At 43.8% G+C, this 17,619-nt stretch overlaps 1 pseudogene; it reads left to right on the plus strand.

The window, feature by feature from the left end:
• Nucleotides 1–14,946: 14,946 nt before the first annotated feature.
• Nucleotides 14,947–15,064, plus strand: LOC126238613 (5S ribosomal RNA; annotated as a pseudogene).
• The last annotated feature ends 2,555 nt before the right edge of the window (nt 15,065–17,619 follow it).

Genomic DNA, 17,619 nt, shown 5'->3' on the forward strand with positions numbered 1-17,619 from the left:
CGCATTAGCGATTCCAGTCACAGGCGGAAAGTAACATACGTGAAATCAGACAGCCTGCACAGCAACAAACACGTTTCGAAATTCTTGATGAACTAACGACACCACAAACACATGCAGAACCACAAATATATGTTTCAAGACAGTTTGGATGGTGCAATGTAGAGGCAAGGTTAGCCAGACAAGACACCGAACCAATACGTGACAATGGAAAGCCAGGTCGCGAAGAGTATAGTGCAATGCATTCAGCTACACATTCACAACCGATGGAAGAAAACTATTGCGTATCACTCCAACGATACTACGCAAGGGTAGGCGAAAGTTACAGTGGACAATATCCAATGGATCTACCACAACCGGAAAGAACGACGGGAGAAATGATCAGAAACAAAAGTGGCGAAGAATCGCGAATTTCATATGGAACTATGACGAAGTACGACAACGATCATTTCCTCACAGTCAGAAAATTTCAACACTTTCGAGAAGGAAACTCATTACATCCACGAACTTTTATTGATCAATTCCGAGTAGGATTACCAGAACAAGGGACGCTAGCACACAAATTAGACTTTATATGTGCACACATGTCAGGAACAGTTGCAGAAACCATGCAGAATGTTGCAGCGACATGCCGATCGTACGAAGATTTCAGAGAGAAGTTTCTCTCACGATATTGGTCCAGCGAAGCACAGAACAGAGTGAAGTACGAATTATTACAGAACCCATATTTTGCAAATTCAGGAGAGAAGAGTCCCGTGAAATTTTTCGAAGTAATGGCAAAGAAAAATCGATGCTTAGATGTACCATACAGTGACGGAGAGTTGATTAAATTATGCGCGATGAAGTTATCATTGAAATACCAGCAATCATTAGTAGGTCGCGGAGGCAATGACGTCGAAGCATTTAAAGGAATTCTAAGGGAACTAGAGTTCATATTTTTGGAAGATGACACAAGAAAAAGTCGAAGCGCACGTGAAAACGAAAGCAAAAAGCAGTGGAATCCACAAGACACAGTACGAAGAAACAATAATTACGAATCACGTGATAACTTCGCATCAAGAAACGACAACAGATTTCAACAAAGAAATGGTTATGGATTTAGAAGAGAATACGGCAATAACTATAATTCACCCAGGAACGGCAACAACTATTACAGAGGGAACAATGACAACCCGAACGGGTATTGGAGAACCAATAGACCGACAAATTATCAACAAAGAAAACCAATATCAACAAGCGGAGCAAGAAAAGAGAATACAAATAGAAGAGGTGTAGGTAAGACCACCAAACCCCGAAAAACGTTGGAATTGACAGCTAAGCGCCCATGCCACAGAAAATGACGCACCGAACCAGGATAATTGCAGCACCTTGAACAGAGAAGTAAATACCTTATCAGGTGAAGAGAAGAAGGAAAAGACAAAACCGCAGGGACCAGATGAAAACGAAGACAAGAAAATAACAATGTCGTTTTGGGACAAAATTAATTGGGAGAGTACTGACGAGGAAGATGAATAACCAGAGGCATGCACAACGAATGTAGGAGGAAAGGACGAAGTAATGACTATTGCAGAGCTATTAGAGATGGAAACCAGGGAAAGCGAATTCAATGATGATAATGCGAAGTCGACAGAAGTTGAAAATAAGTTACTAGTGGGCACACAACCCAATGTACGCTCCTGGAAATGGAAAAAAGAACACATTGACACCGGTGTGTCAGACCCACCATACTTGCTCCGGACACTGCGAGAGGGCTGTACAAGCAATGATCACACGCACGGCACAGCGGACACACCAGGAACCGCGGTGTTGGCCGTCGAATGGCGCTAGCTGCGCAGCATTTGTGCACCGCCGCCGTCAGTGTCAAACAGTTTGCCGTGGCATACGGAGCTCCATCGCAGTCTTTAACACTGGTAGCATGCCGCGACAGCGTGGACGTGAACCGTATGTGCAGTTGACGGACTTTGAGCGAGGGCGTATAGTGGGCATGCGGGAGGCCGGGTGGACGTACCGCCGAATTGCTCAACACGTGGGGCGTGAGTCTCCACAGTACATCGATGTTGTCGCCAGTGGTCGGCGGAAGGTGCACGTGCCCGTCGACCAGGGACCGGACCGCAGCGACGCACGGATGCACGCCAAGACCGTAGGATCCTACACAGTGCCGTAGGGGACCGCACCGCCACTTCCCAGCAAATTAGAGACACTGTTGCTCCTGGGGTATCGGCGAGGACCATTCGCAACCGTCTCCATGAAGCTGGGCTACGGTCCCGCACACCGTTAGGCCGTCTTCTGCTCACGCCCCAACATCGTGCAGCCCGCCTCCAGTGGTGTCGCGACAGGCGTGAATGGAGGGACGAATGGAGACGTGTCGTCTTCAGCGATGAGAGTCGCTTCTGCCTTGGTGCCAATGATGGTCGTATGCGTGTTTGGCGCCGTGCAGGTGAGCGCCACAATCAGGACTGCATACGACCGAGGCACACAGGGCCAACACCCGGCATCATGGTGTGGGGAGCGATCTCCTACACTGGCCGTACACCACTGGTGATCGTAGAGGGGACACTGAATAGTGCACGGTACATCCAAACCGTCATCGAACCCATCGTTCTACCATTCCTAGACCGGCAAGGGAACTTGCTGTTCCAACAGGACAATGCACGTCCGCATGTATCCCGTGCCACCCAACGTGCTCTAGAAGGTGTAAGTCAACTACCCTGGCCAGCAAGATCTCCGGATCTGTCCCCCATTGAACATGTTTGGGACTGGATGAAGCGTCGTCTCACGCGGTCTGCACGTCCAGCACGAACGCTGGTCCAACTGAGGCGCCAGGTGGAAATGGCATGGCAAGCCGTTCCACAGGACTACATCCAGCATCTCTACGATCGTCTCCATGGGAGAATAGCAGCCTGCATTGCTGCGAAAGGTGGATATACACCGTACTAGTGCCGACATTGTGCATGCTCTGTTGCCTGTGTCTATGTGCCTGTGGTTCTGTCAGTGTGATCATGTGATGTATCTGACCCCAGGAATGTGTCAATAAAGTTTCCCCTTCCTGGGACAATGAATTCACGGTGTTCTTATTTCAATTTCCAGGAGTGTATATAATGAAGGAAGTTATGAAGTGATAATTAGAGCATTTAAATGCGATTATGTGGAAGTAGCGACGGAGAAGGAGGAGAAAGATGAGGATGAGGAAAAAGTAGAGGATGTTGAAGAAAACGCAAATGAAGTAAGCAATAGAGAAAAGGAAATAAAAGGGAGAGAAGTAGCAGTCGAAGCTTATCCTACAGAAAGCTGAATTCACAAGGGAAATTCCTGAAAAGACTCATGTGTGATGCAGTGGAGGATTCGTTGATGCAAGAAGAAGAAGAACAGAACCAACCCTTTCAAATTCAACCAATTGTGAAGGCCATGGTAAAGCATATCCCAGTCAATATTGTAATTGATAGCGGAAGTGAACTGACCGCGATGTCAGAAAATTTATCCATGCAGTGTAATGCCAATGAGGAATTGCCAGTTCTGGAAACACGTAAGATTAAAGTAAGAGGTCCTATTAGAAACAATGCTGCAGAAGTTATGAGACAAACAAGGTTAACTCTTTCGTGCCAAGGTCAGAAGATCGAAGCCAACTTTGTGATTATACTTAAACTAATTGTAGATTTGATTATAGGTGCAGATTTTTTAAATGAGAGACGAGCGATAATAGATATGGGGAAAGCTAACGTAACATTCGGGAATGTCACACTTCTCTTTCAGCAAAAAATAAAATTAGAAGAAATATCAGTTATAAACAAACAATTAAGAATGGTGCGAGATAAAAAGGATGAAGACTTAGATGGTATGCACAAAAGGGGGAATCGCCTCAACTCATGTTAGAAGTCCAGAAAGAAATTGACGAAAAATTTCAAGAAGTTCAAGTAAATAATTAGCACAATATTTCAAGTTTATGTTGCAGATGAGAACCTCAGGAGAAAGAAGAATGAAGAGAGAGGAAGGTGGGGAAAAGAAAGTAGTTTCAATAAAAGCAAAAACAAAAATAACACCAATAGTAGCATAGATTAAGGTGAAGGGATAAAGCATAGATAGTCTAACAGCATGAAATACTAAAATACTATACACCACAGCACTACGCAAAAATAAAAAACGAATTTGAGGATTCTCGTAGAAGTTAAGACTCAAAATATCTTAGAATTGTAACATGGAAAGGGCTCCAAAATTTGAAAAGCTTTATAAAAAGGCGTAAAACAATGTAGGTACTAGACATATGTTAGATGATTATAAGTAAAACTTTTTGTAAGAACCATTGTAAAAACTCCAGCATGAAGCAAATGCAACAACCCCCAAGTTGCAACGAGAGAAGTATCAAGAAAGGAAAGGACGTAATTAGCAAGACACGATTCCTACATGGCAGAAGCGTCGAGAGAAGGGAAAGGACAGCAAAACCAACAAAGGGCACTTGTATCCGAAGTCGGCAGTAAAACTACTGCTATAGGGAACGGTGCAGGGACAGACAAGCAAACACCGGACTTTCGCTGCTCGTAATCCCCGGGACGCCCTGACTCAGCGGAGCGAGCAAAAAACGGCCGGATGAGAAGACTGCTTGGGCAAGCCACATCTGGCAAAAAATATGTGGAAAAGTCACACTATTGCTATTAAACAGCACGCTGATGCACGAAACTGAAGAAAACTTCCACAAAGTAGAAAGACATGTCTAAACAATTTATCAAACTGTTACTAAGAGGAGAACTTCAAAGCGACTAGTTATCAATAAATATTCCCATATCCTTCCCAGAGAATAACAAAGAATCAAGTAAGAAGCAGAGAAAAAGCAGGAAGAACAGAAGTTGAAGATTCGCAAGATTGAGACCAAGAAAGAAGATGGGGGAAGAATAGACGCCATACCTTCCCAAATCCCTATCCCATTGTAAACTAGTCGTCTGCGAAGTATTACAACAAAAAGCAACTGCTTTCAGCGACATATAACCATGACTTTCATGCATACAAAGCCAGTAAACCACGAGATTCCGCACTCACAGCTCCATTCCATTATGGGACCTCCAGAACAGCAATACACCATTGAAAAGCCAACAAGGAACGACGAACGAAGCTATCCATCAAATACTTGCCCACATCCATCTCGCTCAAGTCCATCAACTTTGTGCAAAGCATTCGTCAACCTCATGCATAAACATTAATAGGATCATGAAAATGGTGATGTAGGAATTGTGCAAAAGACACGTGTGAAAAACTAAATAAGTAAAGCACAACAGAGAGCTAATAAAATACAAAATAACCGTCATTGACTATGGACTTAAGTATAAATAGACTATCGATAAAAATAAGTCATTAGTTCTGAAATGGACAGTGTATAAAGAACAAAAGTAAGGCATAATAAACACTAAAACTATATGCTACTTATTTTCTCCTCATAAAAATAAAAGAATAACTATATTTTACTTATTTTCTCCTCATAAAAACAAAGAATAAAAAAATATCTTGTTGGATGTTTTCCCTTTTTAACATTTTTACCGTTTGTTAGGATAATATCTCAATACTTGTGTATGTATATTTCTTTGTCAAAGCAATTCTTGGAAATAATTCTTATTTGTTAGTCTAACAATGTTGAAATGAGTGTCTAGAAACAAAAACATTTTTCTTGTACATGATATTTAGTAAATGTGTTAGGAATAGATTTTACTTAATTACTTCATTTACAAAAAAAAAAAATTCTAAGAAACTCAATGTGAAAGACTTCTCACTTTCGATAACAAACTTCTTAAAAATCAAATTTCACACTTAAATAAAGAAAGAAAATAATTAAAAATTAATAATGATAATAGGATAAAAATATTCTTCTCTTGCCAATATAAACATATTTTTGAGAATAATGTAGAAGAATATAAAAATATAAATTAGTAATACAAACTAGCATAGAACTAGAATAATCTGGCTGAACAGTAGGCAACAAAATTTAGATAAAGGAATAATTTTTGACTGACTTAGACAACCATTCAATCATTGCCTAACTTCAGTGCAAAAATTAAGTTCGAAGGGTGGTGATATGTAATGTGTCAGGCAAATCCAACACCTTCCATGAAAACCCTGACATGATAGCAAATCCGACAGTATGTCACATAGCTCTGAATAAATCCTGACATTAAATTAACCAAAGTAGTACGATCAACGAGTGAGCAAATGGAATACCACAGACTAACACAAGAACGCTAAATGCATGTCATACCTTCCCACCGTGAAACAGACGCAGTTCCGAGGGAAGAAACGAGAACAGAAGCCGAGAGCAAAACCATGTTAAGCTAGAAGGCCCTACAATAAGGGACGGACATCCACACCGCCAGGACCACCCCCCAGCCCATGTTAAAAGATAGAGACCTCCAGAAGAACAGTATAGATCTTACGATAACACTAAAAGGGCCACACCAGCTGCAAGTTTTAGTGTCAGACTTTTTTACGTCTCTGTTACATTGCAAACTTTAAAAACATTGCCCCACCACGAAAAGTATAACGTTTCTCATTGGATAGACAGAATTTTTGTAGGCAGAGCTTAAGGTTAACATTGAGACCCTGATTGGTCAGTTGAAAACACAGCCAGATAGCTTTTTATAAACGAACTTCGGTAAATTATAGTAAGGAGAAGTTAGCAGAGAGTTGCTTCCGAGACGGTGAGGTGTGGAGCTGCGCCGCCAGCCGCCCCCTGATGCTGCCCAACCAACGACAAGGTAATGAACGCACGTGATGCCACATAACAGCGCATAAAGCTTCACTCAGAACTGCAGAAGTCTCATCTGTTACACCCCCTTTTTGCGTAATACTAGTGTCGATCGTCAATTAAAGCTCATGGTATTCACATTTGCTATGTAAGTTAAAATCTGAAATGCGATGATTTTTCTGTTATATAATTATTGAGAAGCCACATCAGCCACTGTAATTTACGACAAGCTAAATAAGTAATTAAAGATAATTGAGGGTCACTGTAGACCATTTTGATAGTTTTCTCTTTTGTGAAATTTAATTTAAACCTAGATTATAGATGTGATATGGCATAGGTCATCCTTCGATCCACTATAGAACTTGGAAAACTTGGAAACCGATTCAGGGAATATTCATTCACATTTTTGTTGAACGCAGTTGGTTTTTATCATCTTGTATTAAAATATTTCCTTTTATCAATAGTGCAATTTATAAACAATGTTTTGTGAGTAGAATAAAATTTCCAATGGTAAACTTAACTGCTTTTTCGACGTTATTTGACCAGCTAACTAAAAATAGGAAAGCCTTGAACCCCTTCCACTAAATTTAGTTAGTATTAAGATTCTTTTACAGGGAGTGCAGTGGAACTGACGCTGAAATCATTAAGTATTTGATTATATCATTGCTAGTCTCTCTGAACTCTTCTGAACTCTACATGTCATGTGTGGTCTGGCGTCTCCTTACCAGCAACGGGTCCCAGGTTCAAACTAGTCAATTCCCTAAAAAACATGCTCAGAGCGTCGTTGCGTGAAAGTGGTAGGGAGACACGACTTAGAACAAACAGACACCATGCAGAATGTTAGAGAATGGTGACCCTGCCAGGATGGTAAAATACCATGATTGAAGGTCGACCACATGCCCAACTAGATCAGAAAAATATCCTGTTAAAAAATTTTCGTAGTAAAATATTTTTTAAAGGCATAAATAGTGGAAAACAGTAGCTGCAGCGATAGATAGTAAGAAAGTATTCAATAGAAAGTGAGACATTCTAGCAGAGACAATAGCATAATTAAGTTATGAATTTTAATATTGTTAGAATTGAGTTTTGTCTCCAATGCAAGCGCACAGGTGGCGGATACAACGTTGACAAGTTGGTTCTGACCCAACAAGTAAGTGAATGGATTGTCAGTCTTGGGTATAATAAGTGTCAAGTCGTGTGAACAAAAAGTTTATGAAACGCGTGAGTTCGTATGAGCGCATGTTGACGCGAAGTAGGGCGCATGATTTGCTTTTAAAACAGAACATAAGGGATTCGGAAAGATTAGCAATGGCAGATCGAGACATTGACCGAATTGAGGTAGAGACCCAGCATCAAGACGGACAGAGAATAGAGGACAGTACAACAGACGATGCAGTATCGCGAGAAACAGGACAGATAACGCACCATAACGAGGATAATGTACCGACCACAGCGTCGTTCATCCAACCAAGAAAATCCAAAACAAATAATTTTACTGTAGTTTTTACTGCAGTAAAAATTTAATTCTTCTTCTTCAGTTACCTCAATCCATTGCTGGATACAGTGTAACCTCCCCACAAAAATAAAATATAATAACCTCCCAATAGTAAAAAAATATTATATATCATTCAGATTTAGCGTAACCTACCAACAGAAAAAATATAATTAAATCTCATTAGCGTAACCTCCCAACAGAAAAAATATAATTAAATCTCATTAGTGTAACCTCCCAACAGAAAAAAATATAATAACAACATTCACATTCAGCCTAACCTCCCAATAAAAAATTCCGTAACCTACCAATAATACAATGACTAACCTCTCAATAAAATTGTGGCTCACTTATAATCTTTCAATAATTGACTGTGAATTTAAACTGGTACATTTTGGGCGTCAGCAGCGCTGCGTCATGACCCTGAAAGATCATTCTGAATAAAAATGAAAATTCTTGTCTCAATTAAGTTGTCGGATAACGCATGTATATGTGCTCCTATAAGAAATTTTTCTGGCACAGCCCAGTGCAATGCTGGCCGATAGATTTATCATGTATAAAAAGAACAACTGATTTTTCTTTGCCATAATCGGGATGACCATGGTTTGGAGAAATTAGTAAATTCTTTAAATTGAGATGAATAATTGTGAAAAGTTAATTTTTATAAGAAAGATTATTATTAAGAGATTTTTTTAACAACATTTACATGGGACTTGATATAAAAATACACTCCTGGAAATTGAAATAAGAACACCGTGAATTCATTCTCCCAGGAAGGGGAAACTTTATTGACACATTCCTGGGGTCAGATACATCACATGATCACACTGACAGAACCACAGGCACATAGACACAGGCAACAGAGCATGCACAATGTCGGCACTAGTACAGTGTATATCCACCTTTCGCAGCAATGCAGGCTCCTATTCTCCCATGGAGACGATCGTAGAGATGCTGGATGTAGTCCTGTGGAACGGCTTGCCATGCCATTTCCACCTGGCGCCTCAGTTGGACCAGCGTTCGTGCTGGACGTGCAGACCGCATGAGACGACGCTTCATCCAGTCCCAAACATGCTCAATGGGGGACAGAGCACGTTGGGTGGCACGGGATACATGCGGACGTGCATTGTCCTGTTGGAACAGCAAGTTCCCTTGCCGGTCTAGGAATGGTAGAACGATGGGTTCGATGACGGTTTGGATGTACCGTGCACTATTCAGTGTCCCCTCGACGATCACCAGTGGTGTACGGCCAGTGTAGGAGATCGCTCCCCACACCATGATGCCGGGTGTTGGCCCTGTGTGCCTCGGTCGTATGCAGTCCTGATTGTGGCGCTCACCTGCACGGCGCCAAACACGCATACGACCATCATTGGCACCAAGGCAGAAGCGACTCTCATCGCTGAAGACGACACGTCTCCATTCGTCCCTCCATTCACGCCTGTCGCGACACCACTGGAGGCGGGCTGCACGATGTTGGGGCGTGAGCGGAAGGCGGCCTAACGGTGTGCGGGACCGTAGCCCAGCTTCATGGAGACGGTTGCGAATGGTCCTCGCCGATACCCCAGGAGCAACAGTGTCCCTAATTTGCTGGGAAGTGGCGGTGCGGTCCCCTACGGCACTGCGTAGGATCCTACGGTCTTGGCGTGCATCCGTGCGTCGCTGCGGTCCGGTCCCAGGTCGACGGGCACGTGCACCTTCCGCCGACCACTGGCGACAACATCGATGTACTGTGGAGACCTCACGCCCCACGTGTTGAGCAATTCGGCGGTACGTCCACCCGGCCTCCCGCATGCCCACTATACGCCCTCGCTCAAAGTCCGTCAACTGCACATACGGTTCACGTCCACGCTGTCGCGGCATGCTACCAGTGTTAAAGACTGCGATGGAGCTCCGTATGCCACGGCAAACTGGCTGACACTGACGGCGGCGGTGCACAAATGCTGCGCAGCTAGCGCCATTCGACGGCCAACACCGCGGGTCCTGGTGTGTCCGCTGTGCCGTGCGTGTGATCATTGCTTGTACAGCCCTCTCGCAGTGTCCGGAGCAAGTATGGTGGGTCTGACACACCGGTGTCAATGTGTTCTTTTTTCCATTTCCAGGAGTGTAGGACATATGCGCGAGGCTGCTTTTACCTTATACTACAACGCTCAGGCACCGCCATCGCTCCCCACGACCGGCCCAGCCAACTCCATACACCAGACTGCTAGCTACTACTTACTCCTACTGCTACAGACACTGCTCTTACTGCATACAACACTGCTCTCTGGTCTGAGATTCTCTTATAGCTTATATATCGCAGGCAGTGCGTGAGCAATCCATCGAAATTACATCTGCTCGAGTGCGCTAGCAACAAATTCTTTAATCATGGACCTCTTACAACAGGTCTGTTCCATATGTTTCTACTGTCTTCGGTTATCAGCCGTCTTGTATCATCGTGTTCCAGCCACAAGTTTTCCGTCATCAACCCATCTCCATTTGGGTATTCCAAGCCTCTCTAGTGCTCCCACAGTCTCCAGTGAACAATTCGATGACTCCATCTCTTGTGATCTTATCGAGCTACGTGTCCGACCCATTGCCACTTCAGTCTTGCGAGTATCTCTAAGGCATTTGTTATCTTTGTTCTCCTTGTAATGTCCTCTAATCAATACGTATCCCTGAGGCTAACTCCTAGGATCTGTCGCACCAGGGCCCGTTGTGTGCGCTTTAGGTTATGATCACCGGCCCTAGTAAGAGCCATAGTTTTCAAACCATAGCAGGCCGTGGTGGTCTAGCAGTTCTAGGCGCTCAGTCCGGAACCGCACGACAGCTACGGTCGCAGGTTCGAATCCTGCCTCGGGCATGGATGTGTTCGGTTTAAGTAGTTCTAAGTTCTAGGGGACTGATGAACACAGACGTGCTCAGAGCCATTTTTGAACCATTTGAAACCATAGGTTGTTACTGATAGTAAGCACCTAGACGAATTGGTGCAGTTTGATGATTTTACCCCAGTTCAGTTTTGTGGCCAAGGCAGATATATATTTATCGACAGGTTCTATAGACTGCTTTCCGACTGCAAGTGGCTGGTTGTCTGAGCTTAGTATTTTTGTTTTATCGATGTTTATTTCCAAGTCAATCTTTGCAGAGGAAGGTTTTAGTTTTTGGATCACGCTCTTTAATTCTTCAAAATCTTCAGTTATGAGCACAGCATCATCCTCTAAGTGCAGGTGCTTCAGCTTTGTCACTGAGTTTTATTCTTTATTCCAGTCTAGTAATTCGATACATGTTCCAACGCGGGGGTGAACAGTTTCGAAGAGACGGTGTCACCTTGACACACTTTATATGTCTTGAATTTATATTGGAATTTCCAAGGGTTTTTATCATTGTCCAGTCTCCACGGAGTCGAAAGCTTTCTTTAATCTACAGAGGCCAGATGAATCCTGAAGTTATATTCAGTTGTTTTTTCAAGAAGGAGGCGAATAATCTGGATGTGATCCATTGTCGAAAAACCTTTTCGAAATCCCACTTGCTCAAAGGGTAGATAAGCATCCAATTTTCTTTTGACGAGGAGTATTAGGAGTTTGTAAACATGTGGTAACAAACTAACCAGACAATAGTTCCTCAAGTTTTCCTTCCTTATCGCCATTTTTGGAGAGTAGAACCATTTCAGCATTTTTTTCATTTTTCTGGTATTCTTCCATATTGGCTGCATTTTTTTATTAGTATACTCACAGTTTCCAGCATGTTACTTCCACCTAGTTTCAGAATTTAATTTAATCATATTCTGCCCAGGAGCCTTTTTGTTATTTAGTTGTTTAACTTCATTTTCAACTTCAGAAGTGATTATCTCCAGTGCTTCTCCCTGTGCATCATTCACGGGTACTCGTATAAAACATATTATATAGGATAACTTAACAATATATCGTGGGGAAAGATAAATCCGTAGTGGTACAGTGTAAATTCTGCGTCGTTACTTACGTTGCATTTATTTACGTTCAGGACCAGCCAGCAGTTTCTTCACCAAACTTTGATCCCCCACAAGCCTTTGTGCACTTGGCTACACTGTTCTGGAACTGTAACCTTTCTATAGAAACAGTATCGTCTGCCAACAGCCTCACGGAGCTTCCAGCGTTATGCACTAGGCCATTAATACACTCCTAGAAATTGAAATAAGAACACCGTGAATTCATTGTCCCAGGAAGGGGAAACTTTATTGACACATTCCTGGGGTCAGATACATCACATGATCACACTGACAGAACCAAAGGCACATAGACACAGGCAACAGAGCACGCACAATGTCGGCACTAGTACAGTGTATATCCACCTTTCGCAGCAATGCAGGCTCCTATTCTCCCATGGAGACGATCGAAGAGATGCTGGATGTAGTCCTGTGGAACGGCTTGCCATGCCATTTCCACCTGGCGCCTCAGTTGGACCAGCGTTCGTGCTGGACGTGCAGACCGCGTGAGACGACGCTTCATCCAGTCCCAAACATGCTCAATGGGGGACAGATCCGGAGATCTTGCTGGCCAGGGTAGTTGACCTACACCTTCTAGAGCACGTTGGGTGGCACGGGATACATGCGGACGTGCATTGTCCTGTTGGAACAGCACGTTCCCTTGCCGGTCTAGGAATGGTAGAACGATGGGTTCGATGACGGTTTGGATGTACCGTGCACTATTCAGTGTCCCCTCGACGATCACCAGTGGTGTACGGCCAGTGTAGGAGATCGCTCCCCACACCATGATGCCGGGTGTTGGCCCTGTGTGCCTCGGTCGTATGCAGTCCTGATTGTGGCGCTCACCTGCACGGCGCCAAACACGCATACGACCATCATTGGCACCAAGGCAGAAGCGACTCTCATCGCTGAAGACGACACGTCTCCATTCGTCCCTCCATTCACGCCTGTCGCGACACCACTGGAGGCGGGCTGCACGATGTTGGGGCGTGAGCGGAAGACGGCCTAACGGTGTGCGGGACCGTAGCCCAGCTTCATGGAGACGGTTGCGAATGGTCCTCGCCGATACCCCAGGAGCAACAGTGTCCCTAATTTGCTGGGAAGTGGCGGTGCGGTCCCCTACGGCACTGCGTAGGATCCTACGGTCTTGGCGTGCATCCGTGCGTCGCTGCGGTCCGGTCCCAGGTCGACGGGCACGTGCACCTTCCGCCGACCACTGGCGACAACATCGATGTACTGTGGAGACCTCACGCCCCACGTGTTGAGCAATTCGGCGGTACGTCCACCCGGCCTCTCGCATGCCCACTATACGCCCTCGCTCAAAGTCCGTCAACTGCACATACGGTTCACGTCCACGCTGTCGCGGCATGCTACCAGTGTTAAAGACTGCGATGGAGCTCCGTATGCCACGGCAAACTGGCTGACACTGACAGCGGCGGTGCACAAATGCTGCGCAGCTAGCGCCATTCGACGGCCAACACCGCGGTTCCTGGTGTGTCCGCTGTGCCGTGCGTGTGATCATTGCTTGTACAGCCCTCTCGCAGTGTCCAGAGCAAGTATGGTGGGTCTGACACACCGGTGTCAATGTGTTCTTTTTTCCATTTCCAGGAGTGTATATGTTGTAAACGGTTAATGGCCATATAACACTCCATAGGGTACGCCCGAAGTTACCTTTACGTCTGCTGAGTTCGTCCGGTTAAGACCGACTTGTTGAGTTTCGTTTGCAAGGGCTTACCGAATCCAGCCACCGGAACTGTATCGAATGCACAATTGCGTACCATCCGATTAATATTGGTTCTAGTACTCTATTTCGAAAACCCGAGCGAGGTGGCATAATTATTAGGACAGCTAATCATGAAGCTGATTTATTGGTTTTCCTTGGTTTCCGGAAATTGGTTGAGCAGATGGTTCTTTAAACGCAGGTTCGCTCAAATTCCTTTCCTGTATTTTACCATTCTCATTTAGTGATCCGTGTCTCGTTCTATTTGTCATCCTCCTCCCCCTCCGCCAACCCCTTGACGAGACTGTGAATTTTAATATTCTATCTTCAATTCACGGTCTAGGGCTGGCGAATAGCTTATCGATGTTGCGAACAATAAGTGTGTTTGTGATTCAGTACGCAGATTACGATGAGTGTTAAGGCAGTGTTAGTTGAGAGACCCCAAAAGCGTTCTTGTCGCCGGCAGGTTTTCTTACTTCATGCAGATTGGCAGCTTTGCTTCGCAAAGATTGGATTTCCTGTCTTGACTGTAACTATTTGTTGTAGGTAGCTATTAACATACGCGTAGCGTGTAATTTCATGTCAGCCCTTCTGTTATGAGCGAGAAAAGAGGTATAGTAACATAATAGCGACACATAAACGACTTTAGAATGCAATTAATTACGAGGTGACGAAAATCGAATTTCGGAAAATATTTTTTGTCTTCGTGTTAACATGTTAGATCTAAATAGACTTTGACGAACCTATGAGAAATTGGTTTTCCGAGAGTCAGTTATTTGTTGCGGAATATGTCTGTAAATTATCTGTCCGGTTTCGTCTAGTGCATTGAAGCGAGATTATCAGTACTTTTATTTTTAGTAAAGGGAGAGCACAGTTGCCTTATGAATGTCAGTGAAATAGTAATGAAGAGGAGATTCTTAAGGGAAAATATTATCCACGCCAATTACAGGGTTTGTCAACAACTTAAATAACTCTTTCTGTGAAAAAAATTCGAATGTAGTCAGTGATGGAAGATTATTCCGCTGCAACGATTTGGAAACCATACTACAAACAGAATTAGCAAATGTTTTACCACTAGGGGCAACGGCCGTGCCGCAGTGGATACACAGGTTCCCGTCAGATCACCGAAGTTAAGCGCTGTTTGGCGTGGCCGGCACTTGGATGGGTGACCATCCGGGCCGCCATGTGCTGTTGCCATTTTTCGGGGTGCACTCAGCCTCGTGATGCCAACTGAGCAGCTACTCGACCGAATAGTAGCGGCTTCGGTCAAAGAAAACCTCGTAATGACCGGGAGAGCGGTGTGCTGACCACACGCCCCTCCTACCCGCATCCTCAGCTGAGGATGACACGGCGGTCGGATGGTCCCGATGGGCCACTTGTGGGCTAATGACGGAGTGCTTTTATCACTAAAAGGATACTGTATTAGTGAGCTATGCAGATGATTGTGTGTCAATAATTGGTTAAATGAACAAAAGACGTTCTCAGCATGTTTATCAACGCTAAAAGCGATATCAGCAGGAAAGAGCGAATATTGTTTGATCGGAATAAGTCTGTCAAGGGTTTAAGCCAACAAAGCAACGATAGGTTAGAAATGCCACAAGAAATGCACATTTTTGCGGCTATGACCTAAGAATGTTCGAGAACAGCAACAACTGAAGTCAAAAAAAATTCAAGGCCTGATCTTAAACGTGAAATTGTATTTTCTGTGTAGTAGTTTCATACAGCCGTGGAAAACAAGGAATTCGTTTTCTTCCAGGTAGCCGCTTACGCAACAGAAAAATCCAAGCGAAAATTGGCTTCATACCGCTGTTATACAATCCGTGAGATCACGAAGCACACACCTCTAATCTTCGCAATTGCCGGATTAAAAGTATACAGCAACAGCACCTAGAAATTAAACTGACATAACAAAGCTCAAATTACATGAAATTTGTTATCCACCCCAATGGCAAATCAATAACATCCCAACTTGCTAGAACATCCTATCTGCCAGGACAAACTGAGATTCACTTTGTCTTTTTTAAAGAAAAATTTAATGTGTTTACGCCGTGGACCGTGAGAAAATCAGAAAGAACACAAATTAAGCGTTTAAGACATGATGTTAGAGAAGAATGCTTAAAATTAAATGCACAGGTAAGATAAGAAAAAAAAAATCTAGCGAGAATGGGAGTAAGAAGAGCAATGCGATAAGCGTTCAACAAATTTCAAAGTAACATTTTGCAAACTGATCCGACTAAAATCTGTAATAAGTTTCGGTTTCACGTAGTGTCAGTACCCGCACAGAAATCTATTTCGCCGCTCAGTGAGCGTTCTGACACCGATACGGAAGACGACTGAGAGAAGGCCGAAGTACTGAATTCTTACGAAACTGTTTCACCGCAGAAGTGCTAATACGGTCCCTTCATTCAATCAACGCACGGATGCCCAAATAGCAGATGTTAACATAACTGGTAGCGGAACAGAAAAGCAACTGCAACTGATTAATAGTGGAAAGGAATCTTGGTCTGACAAGCTACCTGAGGTGTACAAAGACTGCGCGTGACAACCTGAGCCCCCTTGTAACAGCAGTTCAACATAGATCGCTGGAGCAACGCAGGTTATCAACCGACCGGGAAAAGTGTAGCTATTCGCGTTTTCAAGAAGGGTCGTAGGACAGATATACATCATTGCAGGCCCATATTGCTGACATCAGTCTGTTGTAGAATTATGAAATATATTTTATGATCACGTATTATGTGTTTTTGGAGAATGAAAATCTGTTCTACAAAAATCAACATGGATTCCGCAGAGATCTTGCGTAATTCATCTCTCTCTGTCCTTCCATAAGCTCCAGAGCGTTCTAGATATTGGTGTTCAGGATGATTCGTGTACCTCAAATTAAGGAAGGCATTTCGTGCAGTACCGCTCTGTAGTAAAGTGAACAAAATACGTGCTTACCGAGTACCACACGAGATTCTGTACTTCCTTACAGATGGAACTCAATATGCCGCTCTTAACGAAACGAACTCGACAGATAGAAGGTAATTTCAGGTGTTACTCCAAGGAAATGTCATAGGACATTTACTGGTTGCAATGCATGTTAATAATCTACCAAATAACGTCGGAATCTCCAGTAGGTTGTCTGTAAGAAGGTAGCAAAGCCAAAAGACTGTAGGGAATTGCTGAAAGACCTGCAAGGAATCGATGATCTGTGGAGGGACTGGCAGTTGACGCTGAACGTAAGTAAATGTAACGTACTGCCCCTAAATAAGAAACCACCTTACAGTGAGGTGACAAAAGTATGGGATAGCGATATGTACAATACAGATGGCGGGAGTACAACGTACAAAAGATATAAAAGGGCAGTGCTTTGGCGGAGCTGACATTTGAACTCAAACGATTCGTCTGAAAAGGTTTCTAAGAGATTATGGCCGCAGTATGGGAATTAACAGACTTTGAACGCGGAATGGTAGTTGGAGCTAGACGCATAGGACATTCCATTTCGGAAATCGCTAGGAAACTCAATATTAGGAGATTCTCAGTGTTAAGAGTGTGCCGAGAATAATAAATTCCAGGCATTACCTCTCACCACGGACAACGCACTGGCCGACGGCCTTCACTTAAAGACCGAGAGCAATGGCTTTTGCGTTGAGCTGTCAGTGCTAACAGACGAGCAACACGGTGTGAAATACGAGGTGCGGCTAGAAAAAAACCGGACTGATGCTGGAAAAAACATTTATTTACAATTATTTACAATTTCATGTTATCTCCTT

This window comes from Schistocerca nitens, chromosome 2, assembly GCF_023898315.1.
Source record: "Schistocerca nitens isolate TAMUIC-IGC-003100 chromosome 2, iqSchNite1.1, whole genome shotgun sequence".
Taxonomy (NCBI): Eukaryota; Metazoa; Arthropoda; class Insecta; order Orthoptera; family Acrididae; genus Schistocerca; species Schistocerca nitens.